Below are 22,928 nucleotides of genomic sequence, written 5' to 3'. Positions count from 1 at the left end.
CCAGCGAGCCCAGCCCCGCTCCCTTCCTCCCCGCCGCCAGGTGAGAGCGGTACTAAGCCCGCCCTGCTCTGTTCACCGCCAACTCCGCCGCCAGGTGAGCAGCTCCAAGCCCTGCCCCGCCGCCAGGCCCCGTCCCGCGTCGTCCCCTCCCATCTCCTCGGCCGCCAGGTGAGTGGCGCCATTGCCCGCTCTGCCGCCCACCAAGTCCCGCCCCGCCGCCGACCCCGGTCGGGCTTCATCTCGCTCCGCCCTCCCTGCCGCCAGGTGCGAGGCTCCAGGCCCCGCCCGCCGCCCTCCAGGCCCCACCCAGACGCCAGGGCCCCGCCGTGCTCCGTCCCTCCCCACCTGCCTCGTCGCCGGGTGAGTCGCGCCCCGCCCGGCTCCCGGGACTCCTCCCACTGCCACGCCAGGCCCCGCCCCGCTTCCAGGTGAGCATCGCCGGATCCAGTCCGGGCTCCAGGCAGAGCCCCGCTGCCCTCCAGGCCCCTCCCGGCCTCCAGGCCCCACCCGCTGCCTATGGCGCCTGCGCAATGCGGCCCGTCGGGCCGGAGCCGGGCGGCGCGGCCGGCGCAGTGCGCGTGCGCCGTGCGGCCGGGGGCGGGCGGCGGCGGCCGCGGAGCGGAGCGGGGGCGGGGCGGCGCCGTCTGGCTCGGTCGGGCCGGGGCGGGAGTGTGGCGCGGGACGGCGGGGCCCGCAGGCTGCGGACGGCGGCCTGGGCGGCCGGCAGGTAAGACCCGCGCGTCGCCGGGGAGCGGGCGCCGCTCGGGAGGGAGAGGGCGCGGGCGGGGCGGGCTGCGGGCGGCGGCGCCCGGGGAGTGGCGGTCGGGCCGCGGCGCATTGTCCGGGCGCGGGCGGCGCCTGCACAGCGCCCCCTGCCGGCCGGGCCGCGGGGCGGGGGGCCTCGGGCTCGGGCCGCGCGCCTTTGTTCGCCGCCCCCGCCAACATGGCGGCCGCCCGGCCCGCCCGGCCCGCCCGGCCGCGGTCCCCGCGCGCTTTGTTCCGCAGGCCTGGGCGCCGGCGGGCGGGGGGCGGCGGGGGCGGGGCGCAGGAGCGTTGCATAACCCGCCGGGCGGGGCGGGGGACGGGACCCCCGGGCGGGGGCGGGGCGGGGCGGCGGGGGGAGGGGCGGGGCGGGGCGGCCCGGCCGTCCGTCCTCCCTTCCTCCCTGCGGACTCGGCTTGTCCCCAGCCCCGGCCGGGGTCTTCCCTTCGCGCCCCCTCATTCCGGGTGACCTTGAGCGCGCTGCGCCCGGCGCGCCGGGATGAGCCGCAGGGCGCGGAAGCTTGCGCAGTGCCCGGGGTGGGCTAGCGCGCCTCCCCGGCCCTGGTTTTGGGGGCCCGCGGTGGCAAGGGCCTGGAGGTGGGCTCCCCGCGTCCCTTGGTGCAGCGGCTTGTATTGGTGTGTGCGCCGGCTGGTTCGTGTCTGGACAGGGAATTTCCGTGCACGTTGGGGCGGCACACGCGGGTGGTGGGGCTGTGTTGGCGAGTCCATCAAGAGGCCGCGCAGGACACCCTCAGACGTGTGACGTGCTTGGAGCCGGGGACCACAGGCCTGCCCAAATGCGAGCACCTGTAACTTTCTTCTGTTGGAATTTTCTGGAAGGAACTCTGCAGTCTGGAAGGGTGGATGGAGAGGGCAGTCACTGCCTTCTGCACAGCTTTTGTTAGGAAAGCCTGCACTTGGGTGTTCCCAGGGCGGGCCGAGTTCGTGAAGGCCCTTCAGAGGTAGTGGCATTTCAGACGGGGTCAGAGGAAAGGGGGGAAGGCTTCCCTCAGCCTTGGTTGATGGGCAACACCCCCAAGTTATGATCGCCAGGAATTGGCAGAACGTTCATTCTTAGACTTGATGATAGCAAGTGAAGGTCGCACAATTTATGTCAAAATTATAGATAGTGGGTATTAGTTTCTTGTGAGAAATAAAATAGAATTTTATTTTTCATCTTGAGTAGCGAAGATGCTTGCGAAAGGCAAGAAAAGGTCTTCTCCTTATTCTTTATGTTTAACATAGAAATTTTTAAAAAAGACTAAGGCGGGTCCCAGGAATTTTGCTAGTACTGCCCTGTCAGTACCTTCAGTTCCCAATTCAGAATACAGTAACAGTATTTACTTAGTTTTGGAGTATGTGAAGCGCTGTTGCTTAAGGTAGTGTTTGTTATTTATTTACTTACGTATTGATTTGACAGAGAGGGAAAAAGAGAGCACAAGCTGGGGGAGCAGCAGGCAGAGGGAAAACAGGTTCTCAGCTGAGCAAGGAGCCTGTTTTAGGGCTCCATGTCAGGACCCTGAGATCATGACTTGAGCTGAAGGCAGACGCCTAGCTATCTGAGCTACCCAGTGCCCTTTAAGGTAGTGTTTGTGATGCGAGTTCTGAGAGATGCTACAGGAAAAACAAAGGGTTCCTCGGTCACCTCAGTTTGGGAAACAGTGCTGCTTTCTGTCCTCCCTTAGGGTCACAGTTAACTGCATCAAATACTGTAGTACTGTTTCCATAGTTGGCTGCAGATCTCGTTTTGTTTTGTTTTGTTTTGTTTTCCTTCAGCACCGGTAAAATCCAGGTAACAATGAAACATTAGTGATTGCTCTCCTCAAAGTGCATCTTAGGTAATTTACATACCTGTACCTTCATTGTGAACTGGGAGGTTGGTGTGGTTTGTCAGTGCGTGTGCATCTCATGGACAGTATCTCAAATCTGGCTCTTAGTCTTAAAATATGAGAGTCATTAATTTGACGTAAGTGGAGAAATTTAATTATAGTGTTTTCATTTCCCAGTGACTTCACCTGATTGCGCACACACTCATAGCTTGACTTGCTGCACTTCTTAATTTTTAGTATTTTTTCCTGGTACATTAAAAATATGTGGCAAAGATACTGTATCTGAAGGATTAATCACATGGGTTATTTATAGATTAAAAACAATGCTGTTGAGTATATCTTTTAGTTTAGTTAGCAGAGTCTTTATTTGCTGAGAAAGAGCAGTTAATACGTATCTACATAAATACTTATATTTACTGATGCCTTAGTTAAATGTTTTCTTTCCCTGTTCCTTGAATGAGAAGAACTTGGAAGAGGGAATCAATTATTTTGCCCAAGTATTTTGTTCGATTTGGCAGACATGGTGTTGTGAAAAGGCTGTAGGCTCTGGAGTTGGCCTTGGAGATAGCATGGCCTTCAGCTCTGGAGAGTCTGGGTAGAAATCCAGCCCCACAGGTGACTGGTCTGAAGCCACACAGAAGATCCCGCCCACTTCGTGGACTTGCCATTTCTCAGCTGTGAACTGGGAGGAGACGTGCCCCGCAAGGCTGTTGCAAGAATTAAGTGGATTTGTAGGGTTCTCAGGGCAGTCCTGAAATGCAGTCACCAATGCCAGTCATTGTTGATTTCCTTCCCTTCCTGCTTTTGAACTTTGCTGTAGTTATTAGCATGGTGTCGTTCATGTTGAGGTGAACAGTTTACTTAGTTATGCGCCAGTATTCATTGTAATTTTAATTCTTTGTTGGGTGCTTATGGCCTTAAAATTGCCCTAAGTTCTTACTAAAATGGGTCATGTGTGGGCATAATATATAAAGATGTGCCCTTGTAGACCTTACAGTCTGGTAGAGAAGATAGGCATGTACACCATGAGGGAATTCGATGCTGAGGGCATTTGGAAGAGAAGGCAGTGCTCCAGCAGGGTCAAGAATGTAGAGCAGGAGAGCAAAGAAGTCCAGGTGGAGGGACAGCAGCAGCAGAGGCACGTGGAGGGTGTTTGAGACCATCCTGGATTTGAATCCCAACCAAAGATTGACCTGTGTTAGCATTTACTTGTATGAGTGTGTTTGTCTGTTGAACAGGTCGAGAACATCTACTTCAAGTGTCAGCCTCTAGGGCTCTGTAGTGGGTGCACCTTGGGCACCGATGATGGTGATGATGACGTTATCACTGCTGACATCACCTGTAGTTCACATGGCTGGTGTGTGTGGCATGAAGTCAGGAGCAGCTTTTACATAATTCTGCATATGCCGTCAAGGCAGCTGGTGTGGGCAAACCTTTGGAAGGCATTAGCCAGCATGAAAGGTGCACTGCAGGAATCTGCTGGCGCAGGATCTCTAGTCCAGCCTGTGGGAGGTGGCAGATGAAGTCATTTGGGACGAGGGGAATCGGTTTGGAGTCACTAAATGTTAAATGTGTTGAGTTTTGGGGGCAGAAGGGGTGGAGGGAGAAGGATCCATTCAGCGTGGGTGTTCTTTTAGCCAGTATGGACAGTGTAATTAAAGAGACTAGTAAAGCATTTTTTATACCATTGTAGATATTTTTAGACTGTAGTAATGTCTTTTAAAAATAAAGGCAGGGATGCCTGGCTGGCTCAGTTGGAAGAGCATGTGACTCTTTATTTATTAATTTATTATTTTTAAACATTTAATTTAAATTGTGTGTGTGTGTGTGTGTTCCAAAATTCATTTATGCACCACACCCAGTGCTCCATGCAATACGTGCCCTCCACAATACTCATCACCAGGCTCACCCAGCCCCCACCCCCTCCCTTCCAAAACCCTCAGTTTGTTTCTCAGAGTCCACAGTCTCTCATGGTTCGTCTCCCCCTCTGATTTCCCCCAACTCACTTTTCCTCTCCATCTCCCAATGTCCTCCATGTTACTCCTTAGAGCTTGTGACTCTTGATCCTTGGGGTCATGAGTTCAAGCCCCACATTGGATTTAGAAATGACTTAAATAAAAATAAACAAGATGGAACAACTTTTTTTTTAACTTAGATTATATTTGTTTATAATAAGTTCAGGTTGCTTATAGTTACATTTTTATAGCGTAGGTATAATTTTTGGACCTGTTTGTGTTTAAAAGAGCTCTGTAGTCCTAGATACATGAATCTATGTTTATAGATTTATATGTGAATGTATGTTTATATATTAGCTAGTTATATATCTTACTTAATATTAATTAGCTGGTTATATATCTTAATATTAAAATATTAATTGCTTAATGTAATAATTAATATTAATTAATCTTACTTAATATTAATAGGTCCTGACAAGTGATCAGAATGTCCTTTTTCTTGTGTACAGGGTTGGGTTGTTGTGAGTTTCTTTTTGCTTTTTTCTGTTTTGAAACCACTGTGGACCCATGGATTTTTGTGTATTCAGTGTGTTTTAGTCAAGTAGTCCTCATTTTCCTCAGCTTTTCCTCACTTGGGCATGGTGCAGTTCCTTTAAGCTGAATCTCTTTCCTTGGATGCCACCCCATTCATCTTTGAACCGTTTGTTGCTTTCTGATACTAGATATCTAAGACTTTGTGCTTTCCTGATCAGCCAGTTCTTTCTGCTCCTTCTATTGGGGTTGGAACTTAGATACCAAAATCTGGTGCAGTGGGTCTGTATTGCTACTGGGATGTCTCTACTCTTCATTGGACAGATTGGGAAATACATAAAATTTGATTTTATATTGATATTTTCCATTTAAATTTAACATTGCGGGTTTTTACTTTGAGTTTATCCTTTTTTTCTGTAATGTCGAAGATTTGCATTCTTTGCAACTTTGCTTTCCTTGTTCTGCAGTATATAAATGATGTTTGAAAACACCAATAACAAAGTGTTGTTTGTATTTCATTACAGTTCTTCTGTTCTTAAAAGTTCTTAAACTGTCCATGTAAGGATGCACAGTTGATGTTCTGAATTATAAAAGGACTTAAAAATACTTTTTTTCTGATTATGTTACCAGTTTAATTGCTAGTTTGGCTTATTTGTATGAAATCTTTAGGTTTTTGTTTCTGTTTTTGTTTTTAAAGATTTTATTTGTTTATCTGTCTTTGGCAGACAGAGATCACAGGTAGGCAGAGAGGCAGGCAGAGAGAGGAAGGGGAGCAGGCTCACTGCTGAGCAGAGAGCCCGATGCGGGGCTCCATCCCAGGACCCTGGGATCATGACCCGAGCCGAAGGCAGAGGCTTTAACCCACTGAGCCATCCAGGCATCCCAAAATCTTTAGGTTTTAAGGGTTTCATTAATTTTTGTTTAATGTACTTTTTAAAATGTTAGTATGTAAAATATGTGTGTAGTTCAAAAGTCAAAGCTGTGGTAGAAAGGTGTGCTCATAGTTCTTCTATTGCTGTCCCCTGCACCATTCCCGTCGTGCCCCCTTTTTATTTCTGGTTTATTCTCCTAGTGTTTCATTTTTGCAAATAGAATCCCGGACTCATATTTTTATTTCCTTTTCGTTTTTAAACAGACGGTAGAGCTCAACACTGGTCTTTCTTTTTTACTTAATATATTCTGGAGATTGCTTTGTATAAGCTCTTTTCCATTTTTTTGTGCTTGTAGTTTCCTGAATGATGAACATGGATTGTTGATATTCTGTTGCTTTTATAATGTTGCTGCAGGGAATAACTTTATGGATATGTTTTTGTATTTGTGCACGTTTAGCTTTAAGATAGTGAGATTGTTGGGTAAAAGATAAATGTGTTTCAAATTTGTTTAGTGTCAAAAAATTAGAGTTTAAAAAGTTGGATCTGATTATGTCACCCTTTTACTTAAAGCTCTCAGTGGCTTTAAGTACTGAACTTGGTGCCATGATCTCAGGGGTGCACCTGATGTTTATTATTCGGCACCTCAGCCTTGTCTTAACAGCACATCTCCCCTGGCTTTCCGTGCTCCAGCCATGGCTGTCAGTCTTCTGTGCCCGGCATCTTCTCCACAGAAGGCACTGGTTCTTTTTCCTTTGCCTGGAATTTTTTTTTTTTTTTCCTGTTGTAGTTCTTCCTAGTCTTCTTTTAGAGTTTGTCTCAAGCATCACTTTTTTCATGAGATTCTTCTTGCGTGAATTTGCAGATTTTCAGGAGAAAGACAACAGTCTAAAGAACTCTGTGTGTCCATCACACGTTACAACAGCCATCAGTTTTCTGAAGTTCTTGAGTTGTTTTCTCGACTTTCCTGTAGTCAGGCTTGCCTGTTAGAGACAGTGCTGTCCTTATTGCTACTTACCAAAATTACAGTGTAAATTAATGTAACTTGGTGAGTTTTTATTTTTTCTAGAAAGTTGAGCTTTATGAAAGCAGAGACTGTTCCTGGTTTTGCCTCTAATTACTTTTCTAGTTCTCAGCTCAGTGCCTTAGTTGTTGAGTGCTCAAACGTCCTGGGCAGTTGTCTAAGGAAAGATGTTGTGTAGTTATGTCTGGTCTGCTGTATGAGACAAGTTGGAAGTTCTGTTGCCTCTGACTTTGGTCTTGGAGCTGACTGCACACATGGCCCAGGAGGTCGGACTCTCAGGGAACCTGGGTAAAAGATGAGCCACCACAGCAGCCTTGCCAGGCCAGCCCTATCTGGTCTCAGTGAGGGGAACCAGCAGGTGGGTGGAAGAAGGCTCCAGACGTGCTGTGGCATGTGCTGCACCCTCCGCCTGCTGTATCAGCAGCTCTCTTGGGGCCCAAACCAGAAACAAACAGGAAAGGAAGTTCTGAGGAATTTGGTTCAGTCTAGCCAAGTTAAAACATTACAGAGCAAAATGATGATCTCAGGGTTTTAAATTCCATCTCGGGTTCCACGTAAGAGACCTTAAAGTTTCTGCAAAGGCCCTAAAAAATGCAAATTGAATTCCAAATTCCTAAACCAGAGCATTGATAAGAAGTGGAATCCTAAAAATTGGATTAAGAAATGTGTGGTCAGAGTCTGATTAAGCTGGAGACCTACTGAATTCTGCTGTGCTACTTTTGGCAGTAGAAGCAGCTTTTCCAACCCTTGTGTGGGGAACTTAATCTCCCTTTGCCTGGCAAACCTGTAATTGCCTGCCCTCCCTCAAGGATCGACCCAGCAGGCCCCAAAGTGGGAGGTATAGAGAGTGTGACTCAGGAGGAGATCCAGAAGATTGTCTGGTTTGCCATTATATAGGTAGGACCTGGGGAGTATTTGTGGGAATGGATCTTAAGGGTGGAAGGGACAAGAAGGTGCGTTAGGCTGAATTTGTTGGTAAGGGCTTAGCAGCAGGCATTCTGGGATCAGTTTTGTAGCTCGAGGGATTAGAGTGCTGGTTGATTGCCTGAAACAAATGAAAAGGTGGTCTGTCAGAGCGGAGCTGGAATGCCAGGACGGTGTCGGTATACCAGGACGAAGAAGGCATCTAAAGGCTCGGGGAGATTGGAGTGTTGCAGCAGCCTTGTTGTGAAAGATCTGCTCACCCACCCTGGGAGGATTTAGATGCCTTATACTGCGGTTTGCAAGGGGAGCCCCAGTACCCTACAGAGCTCCGGTCACTTTTCTCAGTGGGCACTGCAGGATCCGTAAATGTGATGGTGATAGTTGGCTCCTGGAGTGGTATGTCTGTGGAATGGTCTTGTTTTATTGTATTTTATGTATTTTTATTTTACTTTATTTTATTTGAGAGAGAGTGTGAGTAGGGTGAGGGGCAGAGGGAGAAGCAGACTCCCCTGCTGATCAGGATCATGACCTGAGCCGAAGGCAGGTGCTTAACCACCCAGATGTCCCGTTTTTATTATTTTTTTAAAGATCTGTTTATTTTTGTAGACAGAGCAAGTGAGCAAGCTGGAGGAGAGGGAGAGAGAATTTCCAGCAGACACCCCCGCCCCTCCACTGGTTATGGGGCTCCATCCTGTGACTCTGAGACCATGACCTGAGTTGAAATCAAGAGTTGGAAGCTCAATTGACTGAGCCACCCATGTGCCCTGGAATGGTTTTGGTTTAATTTAGAATTAATGCTTGGGTTGCACCTACCGGTAATTTCTTTGGCTTACTCTGGTATTGTTTAATCTTCAAAAGTTTTTTCTTTAAATTGACTCAGTAAAAGACAGAAGTGATACTGTGTGCTTCCACTTATAATTACTTTTCATAATTTTTTAAAGATTATTTGCTTATTTGTCACAGAGAGCACAAGCAGGGGGAGCAGCAGGAAGACCAGGCAGAGGGGGAAGCAGGCTCCCTGGTGAGCAAGGAGCCCCATGTGGGACTTGATGCCAGAACCCTGAGATCATGACCTGAGCTGAAGACAGGTGTTTAACCGATTGAGCCACCCAAGTGTCCCACTTTTCATGATTTCTAAGGTATTAGTCTAATACGATAGGATTAACCTAAGGTGTACACAATTTTTCAATAAATTATGTCATTGGTGGGACTGTAATTTGATAGAACCTTGTTGGAAAGTAGTTTCACTATATTTTGACACTTTTCAAAAAAAAGATTTTATTTTAGAGAGCATGGGGAGGGGCAGAGGGAGAGAATTTCAAGCAGATTCCCTGCTGAGTGCAGAGCTTGATATGAGGGTTGATCCCAGGATCCTGAGATCATGACCTGAGCAGAAACCAAGAGTTCAATGCTTAATTGACTGAGCCACTCAAGCGCCCCTATATTTAGATGTTTCTAAATGTCCATACTGTTGGGCTTTGCTGTTCCACTGATAGGAATTAGCTGTACAGATGCATTTGCCGTGAGGACGCAAATCTGTATGTGTAAGATTTTTCATGATTATAATTGTGATATGACTAATTTGAAACACCTGTCCAATGTTGGGGTTAGGGCAAAATAAGTGAATTTTATATCCATACACTAGACTGTCCTGTTACTATTACAGATAAGAGGAAAATTTTACTGTACTCTGTGGGAAACAAAATACCTAGTAAGAAGGAAGTTATAGAACTGTGTTTGCATTGCTTGTATATGTCTGTGTGTGTTTGTGTTTTTTTTTTTTTAAAGATTTTATTTATTCATTTGACAGATCACAAGTAGGCAGAGAGGCAGGCAGAGACAGAGAGAGGAGGAAGCAGGCTCCCTGCTGAGCAGAGAGCCCGATATGGGGCTCGATCCCAGGACCCTGAGATCATGACCTGAGCCGAAGGCAGAGGCTTTAACCCACTGAGCCACCCAGGCGCCCCTGTATATGTGTGTTTTAAGATGTGTGTATGTCTTTGTGTCTGTGCTTTAAGTATTTGCATAATAGTATGTTCAATTCACAGCAATCTTATAATTGGTTGATTCTGGGGATGGGCTGGCGGAGGAAGGCAAGAGGAGGGTTCTGGCTAACACAGTACCAATTTGGCTCTAAATGGCATAATCTGAGTTAATAGTAGATTTACCTTCCCTTTGAGAACTGTTGACTTCACAGTCTTGCTTTTTCTTTCCATTGTGTGTGTGTGTGTGTGTGTGTGTGTGATGTATAGAAGTAGTGGTACATTCACGGTCTGTGACACACTAACAGGACTAGTCAGGAATTTCATGTATGTGGTCACTAGAGTTGCAGTTTCATGTATGTGTCGTACTATTCATGAGGCTTCATTCTCAGTAAACATTGTAATGTTTCCAGCTTGAGATTGTTCGTTCAGGTTTGTTTGTTGGCTAATTTATTTATTTGTCTATTTAAAAGATCTTATTTGAGGGAGAGAGCGCACAAGCAGACGGGCAGGGCAGAGGGAGAGGGAGAAGCAGGCTCCCCATTGAGCTCCCTGGTCGGGGCTTGACCCCAGAACCTTAGGACCATGTCCCGAACTGATGGCAAATGCTGAGCTGACTGAGCTGCCCGGGTGTCCCAGGTGGGATCCGATGTGGGCGCGGCGGAGGACGGCGTGTGTGGGCGTCCCCATCGCCCTGCCGGCTGCCTAGTGTGCAGGAGGGGCCGAGAGTGTTGGAGGCGGTCTGATGGCCGCCGCGCAGTTCAGAGAAAGTGAAGCAAGGCCAGTGAGGAGCCTTCAGCCAGAGCTGGGAGTCGTAGGGGTCCCTTGTCCTGCGAGAGTAAGCCTGCTTTAGTGCTCTGCTTGTGGCTGGTCATCGGCTAGAAGCAGCCTGTGGGAAGTGTGGCACTGGTGTGGAGCGTGTTGCTGGGTCAGAGTGGAGCAGCTCCCCGTGGTGGGTGATCAAGAGGCTCATTTTCATGGCTGTCACAGGGCTCACATGAGTGGACTTGCTGTGAACTTCTGGGTATACGTTTATTGCATACTTTCGTGTTCGGTACACTTAGGAGTAGAATTGCTGAGTCATGGAGCAGGTCTGTGTTCAGTATTAGTAGATAATGCCAGACTTTTCCAAAGTGGATGTACCAGTTTCTTTTCTTTTCTTTTTTTTTTTAATTTTTATTTTTTAAAAAAATTTTTAATGATTTTATTTATTTATTTGAGAGAGAGAGCACGAGCGAGCATGAGAGGAGAGAGGTCAGCGGGAGAAGCAGACTCCCTGCCGAGCAGGAAGCCTGATGTGGGACTCCATCCCAGGACTCCAGGATCACGACCCGAGCCGAAGGCAGTCGCCCAACCAACTGAGCCACCCAGGCGCCCCGGATGTACCAGTTTCTATTCTTATACAGTGAATGCATCCTGGTGGCTCTACATCCTCGCCAATATTTGGTATTGGTGGTCTTTGTAATTGTAGTTGTTAGTGGTTGTGTGGTTGTATCTGGTTCCTGCTTCCTCAGTTAGATGTGGCCATGTATTTACCTTGGTCAGTGAAATGTGAGCAGAAGAGACTGTTCGCATAAACTTTAAGAGCAATGGTGAGATGTGCCACATCCTCTTCCTCCTGCCAGTGATGTTTCCAGATGCAGCTTCCTGCAGTGCTGGTCTTTTTGTGTGTCTACAGTGAGCAGAAACCAGAGGGAGGTACAGGAGGGGTGGGGTGGAGAGAAGAGGAGGAGTGGGAGGGTAGGGGGTGGGAAGTGGGAATTATTTTGGGTTAAGTTTTCTTAACTAAGATTTGTGGGGTTTGTAACCAAAGGATACATAACATAACCTGACAGATAAATCTTTTTTTTTTTTTAAAGACTTTATTTTTTTTAAAGGACTGTATTTATTTATTTGACAGAGAGAGATCACAGGTAGGCAGAGAGGCAGGCAGAGAGAGGGGGGGGGAAGCAGGCTCCCTGCTGAGCAGAGAGCCTGATGTGAGGCTCGATCCCTGGACCCTGAGATCATGACCTGAGCCGAAGGCAGAGGCTTAACCCACTGAGACACCCAGGCGCCCCCAAAAGACTATTTTTAAGAGCATTTTTTTTTTAAAGATTTTATTTATTTATTTGACAGACAGGGATTGCAAGTAGGCAGAGGCAGGCTGGGGGGTGGGGGAAGAGGGCTTCCCGCTGAGCGGAGAGCCCGATTTGGGGCTCAATCCCAGGACCCCAGGATCATGACCTGAGCTGAAGGCAGAGGCTTTAACCCACTGAGCCACCCAGGTGCCCCTTTTAAGAGCAGTTTTAAGTTCACAGCAAAATTGAGCAGAAATTAGAGTTCACCTGTATCTCCCTATTCCCTGACCACCTCCGCCTGCCCAGCCTCCCCCATTGTCAACATCCTGCACCAGATTGTACGTTTGTTACAATCACTGAACCTTTGTTGACACATCATCACCATTCTAAGTCCATAGTTTTTTGTTAGTATTTACTGTTGATGGTGTATATTCTATGAGTTTTGATAAATATGTGGTATGTATCCACCATTATAGTTGTCATACACAGTGGTCTCACTGTTCTTAGAATCCTTTCTGTTCTGCATATATATAAGGATTTAATTTATTTATTGGAGGCGGGAGAGCATGTGAGCGTGGTGAAGGGGAGAGGGAGAAACAGATGCCCTGCTGAGCAGGGAGCCTGATGGGAAGCTCGATCCTGGGACTCTGGGATCATGACATGAGCTGAAGGCAGACACTTAACCTACTAAGCCACGCAGGCGCTCCTCTTTCTATATTTCTATCTTAATTCTCTTGTGGTCAGAACACTATTTAAAAGCTTATGAAATTTTTGAAGCTTGCTTTATAGCCCAGCATGTGATCAGTTTTTGTAAATATCCAGTGTGTGCTTGGAAAGAATGTGCTTCTCAATTTGTTGGAGGCAGTGCCTATATGTTAGTTCAGCTTGGTTAGTCATGTTGAATTTAACATCCTTATTAGCTTTTCCTTTTAGTCTACTGGTTGTATTGCTTAGCAACAGAAATGTATTAATATTATGTTCTTGCATTTATCTGTTCCTCCTTAGTTTTGATAGTTTTTGCTTTATATAGTTTGAGGATATATTGTTAGGTGCATACATATTTAGAGTTGTATGTCTTCCTCATCAGTTGAGGTTTTTTTTTTTTTTAAGATTTTATTTATTTATTTGAGAGAGAGAGAGAGAGAATGAGAGAGGTCAGTGGGAGAAGCAGACTCCCTGCCGAGCAGGAAGCCTGATGTGGGACTCAATCCCAGGACTCCAGGATCATGACCCAAGCCAAAGGCAGTTGCTTAACCAACTGAGCCACCCAGGCACCCATTAGTTGAGTTTTTAAAACACTATTAAGTGTTCCCCTTTAAGGCAAAAGTATTGTTAGGATAAAGTTTATTTAGCTGAATATTAATGTAGTTGCACTATCTTTTCTCTGGTTAATATGTGTACTGTATGCATTTTTTTGCCCTTTATTTTCATACTTTCTGTGTACTTGTATTTTGAATGAGTCTGTTGTCAATAATGTATAGTTGGAATTTAAACAATCTAGCCTGACAATATTTCTTACATTTGGAACCTTTGGTCTGTTGACACTTAACAAAATCAATGACATAGTTGGGTTTAAATTTTATCTTAAGTATTTTCTCTTTATTATACTTGCTTAATGTACTTTTTTCTCTCCTTTTTTGTTTTTCTTTGGATTTTTTAGTTTTTATTTATTTATTTTTTTTTGTTGGCTAACCTGGAAGTTTTTAAAAACACCTGCTGTCTTTGATTTCTCAAAATGTAGTATTTTGTTATTTCTCTCTCTTCCTTAAACTCCATTTATCTCATTTTCACTTATATGCCACTGTTGGGTACCTTTAATTCTGTATCTGTTTTATCTTAAGACATTATTAATTTGTATAATCAATAACCATTTAGATTTATCCTTTTCATTGTTTTTCATTCATTGCTGTAATTCCAGTCCTCCATCTCTGAACATTGTCCTCCCTGGAGAACACAGTTTTATTTTTCTCACCCATTGTTATGACTGCTAAAAGTGAATTCTTTGATTATGTTAGCTAAAAATTTCACAAATTGATTTTTTTCCCAAGGCATAATTTTGATGTGTATTGAATTGTCTAACTTGTTGGTTTTCTTCTAAGGTGTTCAAAGAAGTTCCTGAATTACATGTTTGGTTTCTATTCTCTTTATGAGAAGGAAGCTGTCACTCCTGTCTTTTTTTTTTTTTTTTTTTAAGATGTTATTTATATATTTGACGGAGAGCAAGAGCACAGGCAGAAGGAGAGGGAGAAGCAGGCTCCCAGCTAAGCAAGGAGCCCGATGTGGGGCTCAAACCCAGGATCCTGGGATCATGACCTGAACTGAAGGCAGATGTTTAACTGACTGAGCCACCCAGGCGGCTGGGTTTTCTTTTTTTTAAAATTAATTTTTATTTTTTATTATTCAGTTAGCCACTGTAGTACATGATTAGTTTTGATGTAGTGTTTAGTGATTTGTTAGTTGTGTATAACACCCAGTGCTCCTCACAACACGTGCCCTCCTTAATACCCATCACCCTGTTATCCCATCCCCCCACCCCCCCACGAGGCCTTCAGTTTGTTTCCCGGGGTCCATAGTCTCTTACGGTTCATCTCCCCCTCTGATTTCTCTGCCTTTATGTTTTTCTTGTGTGTGTCTTTGGTTCTCAGCAGTTTTACTATGATGTGTCTAGATATATATTTTTATGTATATTTTGTTTTTGCAGGTGTAATTAAGTCTGTACTGAAGTTCTTTTCGTTCTTTTGAAAAGTTTGTAGGCACCGTCTTTTGTAGTGTAGGCACTACAAAAAAAGTTTGTAGGCACTTGCCTAATACCTCCTTTTCAGAATCCATTTAAAGCATATTAACCCAGTTTCTTATCCTCTTCATGCTTCATTCTGAATATTTTCTTCTAATTTCTCTTTGTTCACTAATTTTTAACAAGGTTAGCCTACTGTTAATGTCATTCATTAAATTTATTGTGCTTTTTTTTATTTCTGGAAAATCGTGTTCTGTGATATTGTCAAAGGTTCAAAATAGCCAGAGTAAAACCAATGAATAATGGAAGTAATAATTAGTAAAAGTTTGTTGTGCACCCTCCAGACATGTGTTTGCAAACCAGGAGCACTGAAATCAGAACATGGAATGAGGGTTAGGGGTATATTGTTATAAAGAAGCTTATATTGTGAGAAGGCAGTGACTGTCTAATTTACACAGTGATTGGTTACAATATTAGAATTTTCCTAAATGACATGGAATTAATCAGCAGTTACCTCATATCAGCCTTGGGAAACAGTTCAAGTTTTGCTTGTGGTTTGCAGAGGCACAAGAAAGGGATGGTCCAGATCAAGTTAGCCTTGCCAGGTAAGCTGAATGAAGCTTTGCCTGCATGACTAAACTGGTTCTGTCTGCTCAGGGAATCTTCAAGGCTGATCTCTGCCTGTCCTTGATTTTGACAGATTACCCCCTTTTGGGCATTCACTGAGCAGGCTGAGAGTATGACCAACCGCTCTGATGGTATTCTTGGTTACACCGCTGATGGGAGTCAGGCCCAAGAGTAAACACATTTGCTGTTTGCATTAGTTGATCATCAGGCTGGAGGTCCATGTGGTCCCTGTCCTTGTCAGTTCATGGAGTTGTTGATATCATTGAGTTCTTTATCCTGATGGGTGGCGTTTGTCGTCTTGAGTGGCTGCTGATAGGCACTTAAAACCTTTGAGAGATTACAGTGCACTAGACAGGTTAATGAGATGACTATGAGAAAAACAATAGCCAAAGACTGAAAAATTTCTCAGAGCCAGGATTCCCAGGAGCTAAGATTTAACTAAGCAAATAAATCAAATGGGTTATAATCAGATTCACGTTTTTCCTAAGTCAGTTTACATTTTTTTAAGTGACTATGTAGAGCAGAACACGATGTATAAGCAAACACTTATGTTCAAAATACGTAGGACAGGATGAATGAGAGGATGTTGTATTTCAGAAGGTGGTGGTGTGGGTGGGCTTCCATGTAAATTAGGCCTCTGTAAGCTGAGATCCATCAGGTAATTTAATGAGAGGCATTCCTGTGGAAACAAAAGAAAAACAAAGGTTAGTAGTTGCAGCAAATTATAAAATTCTGTTTTGTGAACTTGATGAGCAGCAAGCTGAGGGTTCTGAGTGTGCGGTTCTGAGCCTCTTTAGGTTCAGTGAAGGCAGACAGTGGCAACCTGACGGGTTTTCCTGGTTGGCAGCAAGAATGTCCCTGGTGTGCTTTCTGAGCAGTCCCATAGCAGTAGGTGTGGAAGCTGCACGTGAGCAGTGTGGTTCCTCTCAAGTTTCTGTCCGGTTGTCCAGCCTTAGCGTACATGGCTTTAAGAGTCCGTTTTAGTTTCTTGGTGATTCTGTGTCCAGATGGTGGGAGGAAATTGGAAATGTTAGAGAGTTCTAGCCAAATATTAGAGGAAACTAGAATTCTGGAACCAGTCCGCTTCATTGGTAGGAAACAACAGACTGTAATCTGATATCCATAAAGGTGTATTATTTGATATAATTTTTCTCCTTATATTATTTCCATTTCTATTAAAAATAAGAACTAAGAAAAAAAATAAGAACTAAGCCTAATCTTACAGATTAAGTTAGGTTTTGATAAGCTTGTCTTGATTATTTATCTAATTGCAAGAAGAAGTGTTTTGACCATTAAGGCTCTTTTTAAATCTACTTTGCTGGAACTTTTCATAAGGAATCTTGGATTGAACTTTAAAAGTCTCTTTCGGCTAAAAAGCCTAGCCAAGGACTTGTCTAATTGTTTCCTGTTATAGGGAGAACCGTTTTTTTCTTTTCTTTTTTTTTTAAGATTTTATTTGAGAGAGAGAGTGTGCATGAGCTGGGAGAAGAGGAGAGGGAGAAGCAGTCTCCCTTGTCCAGCAGGGAGCCCGATACAGGACTCGATCCTACGACCCTGAGATCCTGACCTGAGCTGAAGGCAGATGCTTAACAGACTGAGCCACCTGTGCAACCCGGAAGAACACATTCTTATTGAACTTATGCAAAAGTATATACATTGACAGTTTTTTTTTTTTTTTACGTTGACAACTTTTGTTATAAAAATGTTACTAAAATACTGTTAAGTCATAGATAGCTTAAAGGAGAGGAGAAAAAGGGGTCCTTTAAATCAGGAAAACAAAACATTAAACAGCCAGCAGTGTTTTAAATGAAGTCATAAAAATCATGATCATCTTTATCAGCTTATTCAGTCTTCTGTAATTAATTCTTTGTCTTTTGTTAGCAGTTTTATGAATTCACCAGTTTCTGCATCAGAGTTTTGGAAATTCTTACCCCAGTTCAGTTTTACAATTTTAAGAGTTTCAGAAATCTTTATTCTAGAGTACTTGTCTCAGGGGCTTTTCTGTGAATCTCCTTGAAGATGAAGCATTTTTGCAGGCATAGTTTTGTAAAGGCATCAGAGTAAAACAGTAATTGTGACAAAAGACTTAAAATTTGGTGATGGTTGTTAAAGGTCAGATGAGACATTAGTATAATGTATTTGGCAGGAGGGTTTGGTTGTTTTTGTATTAGGCAGTATTGTAAGACAGTAGCTGGAATTACTACTTAAACAGTGTATGCCAGAACATTTCAGATTCTTAAGATTTTCATATAATTTCTGTCATACTTACAGTATATTCACGGAGGTACAGTGTAAAGAAGGGCTAGTATTACTTCTTATTTGATAAGGCTTACCACATCTGTTTTATTGCACTTCACTTTATTGTGCTTTGTGGATTCAGTATTGTTTTTGTTCTTTTTTTACAAATTGAAGATTGTGACAATCCTTTGTTGAGTCTGTTGGCGCCATTTTCTTTTTATTTGTTTAAAAGATTTTATTTTTAAAAGTATATTCTGGGGCGCCTGGGTGGCTCAGTGGGTTAAGCCTCTGCCTTCGGCTCAGGTCATGATCTCAGGGTCCTGGGATGGAGCCCTGCATCGGGCTCTCTGCTCAGCGGGGAGCCTCCTTCCTCCTCTCTTTCTCTCTGCCTGTGTCTCTGCCTACTTGTGATTTCTGTCTGTCAAATAAATAAATAAAATCTTTAAAGAAAAAAAAAAGTATTTTCTGTACCCACTGTGAGGCCCGAGCCCACAACCCCAGGTCTGGCGTTGCATGTTCTCATTGAGACAACTCGGTGCCCTGGTGCCATTTTTTTAAGCAGTATTTGCTTGCTTTGTGTCTCTGTGTCACATTTTGATAATCCTCACAATAGTTTGTACGTCTTCATTAATGTGGTACTTGCTGTGGTGATCTTCGACCATTGATCTTTGATTTTGCTCTTGTAATTGTTTTGGGGCACTACAGACCATGCCCAAATAAGGCAGTCAGCCTCATCGATAAAATGTTTTGTATGTTCTGCCTGTTCCACTGTCTGGCTCTTCCCCCGTCTCTTGCCATCCCCTGAGACACAACAATATTGAAATTAGGCTAACTAATAACCCTGTAGTAATCTCTGCATGTTCAGCTGGAAGGAAGAGCCACATGGCTCTCACTTTCAATCTGAAGCTAGATATGATTGAGCTTTAGTGAGGAAGGCGTGTTCAAAGCTGAGATGGGCTGAAATCGAGGCCTCTTGCACCAGTTAACCAAGCTGTGATTGCAGAGAAAGTTTCTCAAGAAATTCAGAGTGCTGCTCCGGGGAGCACACGGACGACAGGAAAGTGAAGCAGCTTTACCGCTGATGTGGAGGAAGTTGGGTTTGGATAGATGATCGGAGCCGCTGCAGCACTCCATGCAGTGAGTTTCACCCAGAGACAGGTCCTGACTTCAGTTCTGAGAAGGCTGGACGGGGAAAGGAAGCTGCAGAAGAGAAGTTTGAAGCTAGCAGAGGTGGGTTCATGCGGCTCGGGAAAGAAGCTGTTGCTCGGACATGGGAGCGCAAGGCGAAGCAGGAGGTGGCGATGTAGATGCTACAGCAAGTGCCGCTGAAGGTGTGGCTGAGAGAATCAGTGCCCACGCCTCCATTCAACAGCATTTTTAGTGTAGACGAACCAGCCTTGAAGTGGTGTTATCTAGGACTTCGCTCGCTGGAGAGAAGTCCGGTGCGTGGCTTCGAAGCTTCAGAGGACACTGACTGTCTTGCTAGGGGCTAGTGCGCTGCCGAAGCCGGCGGTCGTTCGCCGTTCTGAAAATCTTAGGGGTCTTGCGTAGTAAGCTCGATCTACTCTTCTTGTGCTCTAGAAATGGAACAACAAAGCCTGGAGATAGCACGTCTGTGTACAGCATGGTCTGTGGTGTATATTAAATCTACTGTTAAGACCTACTGTCAGGGGAAAAAAGTCTCCTTTCAAAAAACAAATGACTGCTTGTTGACTGCGTACCACGTCACCCACAAGTTTTGATGGAGATGTGCAGTGAGATTACGGTCTTCATGCTGGTAACACAGCATCTGTCCTGCAGCCCGTGGATTAAGGAGTCATTTCGACTTTGAAGTATTATTGAAGAAATACCTTTTGTAAGGTTATAGCTGCCATAGGTAGTGATGCCCCTGATGGGTCTGGGCAAAGTCAGCTGAAAACTTCTGGAAAGAATTCATTTTTCTAGATGCCATAAAATACATTTGTGATTCATGGCCACAATGTCGGCGTCAACAGGAATTTGGAAGAAGTTCATTCCAGCACTCATGGGTGGCTTTGAGGGGTTCAAGACTCCATGGAGGAAGTCACTGCAGATGTGGGGGAAACAGCAGGAGAAGCGGGATCAGAAGTGTGGCCTGAAGACGGGAAACTGCTAAAATCCCGTGATCAGACTTGAACAGATGAGGACTTGCTTCTTACGGTTGAGCAAAGAAAGTAGCTTCTTGAGATGGAATCTACACCCGGTGAAGATGCTGTGAAGACTGCAGAAATGACAGCAAAGGATTTAGAATATCACATGAACGTAGCTATAACACAGCAGCAGGGTTGGAGAGGATGGACTCCAGTTTTGAAAGAAGTTCTGTGGGTAAAATGCTACTATACAGCATCACATGCTACAGAGAAATTTTTCCCAAAAGATGAGTCAGTCCATGTGACAAACTTGATGGTTGTCTTATTTTCAGAAATGACCACAGTCACCTAGCCTTCAGCCACCAATACTCTGATGGATTAATAGCCATCAACACTGAGGCAAGACCCTCCACCAGCAAAAGATTGTTAATGTCTTTTTTTTTTTTTTTTTTTTTTTTAAGAAAGAAAGAAAAAAAAAAAAAGTCTGGGTGGCTCAGTCGGGTAAGCATCTGCATTTGGCTCAGTCATGATCCCAGGGTTCTGGGATCAGGGCCTGCATCGGGCTCTTTGCTTATTAGCAGGGAGTCGGCTTCTCCCTCTACCTCTGCCTGCCATTGCCCCCTTTACAAAAAGAAGTCAAAAGCTTTAGAACGTTTGATCAGATAGGACTGTAGTTTTTTGTGAAGCGATACTTTGTTATCTGTTCAACCAAAGTGAAAAGATTTCAGTGGTAAGTACATGTAAAAAAAAACCTGCAGAAAATTTAGCTCTTTCAGTAGAGAAGACTTAGTGAAAGACCTGTTAAAGACAATGTGGGACACAGGAAATTATTCTTGTAAGTTACTATATTAAAGGTGTAGAAAAATCTTTGTTTATAATTTCTTATTAAGAGCAGACAGGTAGTCTGAAAAGAAGCTTGTCCATTCAACAGAAAGCCGAATTCTAATCTTGTACCAGGGTACTTTTGAAATTAAAATTGTTTTTTTTCTTTTAACTTAAATAAGTTCATCCTGATCTTAGCTTGACCACACACAAAACATCTTTTTTTTTTTTTTTAAGATTTTATTTATTTATTTGACAGAGATCACAAGTAGGCAGAGAGGCAGGCAGAAAGAGAGGGGGAAGCAGGCTCCCTGCTGAGCAGAGAGCCCGATGCGGGACTTGATCCCAGGAACCTGAGATCATGACCTGTGCCAAAGGCAGAGGCTTAACCCACTGAGCCACCCAGGTGCCCACAAAATATCTTTCTTAAGATTCCTTTTTCCACAAACCTTCTACAACTTTTTCTACACCTATTTAGTTTTTTTTTCTTTCTTTTTTTTTTTCCTTATTCTGGGATAATTATTTTACTTAAGGATGAAATTATTTCTTTCCTTCAACAGAAATGCATCTCCATTCTTCATATCTCTTTTTTCTTTGACGGAAACTGTACCTCCTACTTCTTGTATACGTTTTCTTTCATCATTACTTCTAGTAGTACATATTTGTGTAAAACAAAATACTTTTTTGTTGGTTTGCTGGCAGGATGGCAGAGTGGGAGGGCCTTAAGCTCCCTTGTCCAATGGATACAACTAGATAACACTACAGCCTGAATAACTGAGAAAATGGCCTGAAGACTGGCAGAACAAACTCCAGCACTAAAGGTCGTGAAAATGCCCCTATCGGAGAGGTGGGAGGGGTGAAGATGTGGTCTGGGAGCAAAACAGACTGTGGCCATTTGAGGTGGGGGGGGGGAGCTGGTGGTAGGAGAAGGGCAGTAAACAGACTTTCATACCAAGGAGACTAGAAATACAGGGAGGATGAATCCTTGTAACATTTGCCTTTGAAAGCAGGAGGGCCTGAATTTGTGAGTTTTTGTAATCAGCAGGACTTAAAGCCTGGAATTTTAAAAATCAGCAGGCTCAGCTCAGAACCTGGGAAAGGACATTAGTAACTTGCTCTCCCGCCTTTAAAGAGCTGGCATGACCAGCGGCAGCTGAGCAGATGCAGCATAGAACTAGCAGTTTGAAGAACACTGGTGGCAGCTGGGAGAGTGATTTGCTCATCTTGAAGTATGGCTCACGGGGACTGATCTTAGGGAGGGGAACCTACCCCCTACCCCAGAACAAAGGAGCCGGCATCATGTCCCTCTGCTGACGCCAGCATGGTAAAAAGGCAACCTTTGGGAGCCAGTGTGGCACTGACACTCCTAACTTGCTTACACCTGCACTCCACACCCTCCTCTGGAACCTGCCCCCCCCCCACTTTGGTGGATCTGCCCTTCCCAGCCGTGCTCCCTTCAGTCCCAGCGCTATGGGCCTCTCACCCAGAAAACCAAGACAGACGTGGCCAACACCGTATCTCCTGACCCGCACATTGTGCAGGATGTCAGTTTGGGTGCAGATGTCACCACCACGCTCATTGTTAAAATGCACCCCACTCTGCTGGGGACCAAACACTGCAAAAAATAGGCAGAGTGTGCCACTGCAGACGGCAGGATTGAGGGAAAAAAGCTCCCAAGACTTAGTAGCAGAGCACACACAACACGCATAGGAGACACTCCCTGAAGTGCCAGGACCTGAGGAATGGGACAGTGGACTGCAGGCCACTATAGGACTTCTTCACCAGGCTATTATCAAAAAGAGAAGAAGTAAGTGACTTTCTTAAGACATAGAAATAGACATAGAAGGTCAGACAAAATGAGATCAAGAAACTCTTTTCAGATGAAGGAACAGGATCAAACCACAGCAAGAGACCAAAGTGAAATGGGTAGAAGTAATATACTTGATAGGGAATTTACAGGAATGATCATATAGTCACTGGACTTGAGAGAAGAGTGGAGGACATCAGTGAGACTTTGGACACATAGAAAAAGAAGTAGTCAGATCAAGAACCAAATAAATGAAATTAAAAATACATTTGGTGGAATAAATAGGCTAGGAAGGGGAGGAAGAAATTAATGACCTGGAAGACAGAGTAAAGGAAACTAACGAAGCTGAGCAAAGGAGAGCAGAGGAAATTATGCAGACTGAGAATAGTGTTTGGGAACTCTGTGACCGCATCAGGGTAATAACATTTGCGTTTTGGGGTCATAGAAGAGATAGGTAAGGGGGCAGAAAATATATTTGAAGAAATAATAGCCAATAACTCACTGAGTCTGGGGAAGGAAACCCTCTAGATCCAGGAGGTACAGAGATCCCCTGGAGAACGGAAAGCAAGGAAGTGCACACCAAGACGCATAGTGGCAAAAAGTAAAAATAAAGAAAAACATTTAAAAGTGGTAGAAGGTGATAGCTAAGTGCAAGG

General features: G+C 44.6%; 1 protein-coding gene across 2 annotated transcripts in view; it reads left to right on the top strand.

Moving 5' to 3' along the window:
- The first annotated feature begins 630 nt into the window (after positions 1-630).
- Positions 631-22,928, top strand: part of SPIN1 (spindlin 1) — a 76,149-nt gene continuing 53,851 nt past the window's right edge. For both annotated transcript variants that reach the window (XM_032866424.1, XM_032866423.1), the window contains exon 1: positions 631-727. The gene's annotated coding sequence lies outside the window, so the exon portion shown is untranslated. The remainder of the gene's footprint in view (positions 728-22,928) is intronic.

Source organism: Lontra canadensis, unplaced genomic scaffold (genome assembly GCF_010015895.1).
Source record: "Lontra canadensis isolate GAN:19392208 unplaced genomic scaffold, GSC_riverotter_1.0 scaffold31, whole genome shotgun sequence".
In the NCBI taxonomy this organism is placed as follows: domain Eukaryota; kingdom Metazoa; phylum Chordata; class Mammalia; order Carnivora; family Mustelidae; genus Lontra; species Lontra canadensis.
Note: the sequence above shows the minus strand (reverse complement) of the source record. Positions and strands in the feature narration are given on the sequence as shown.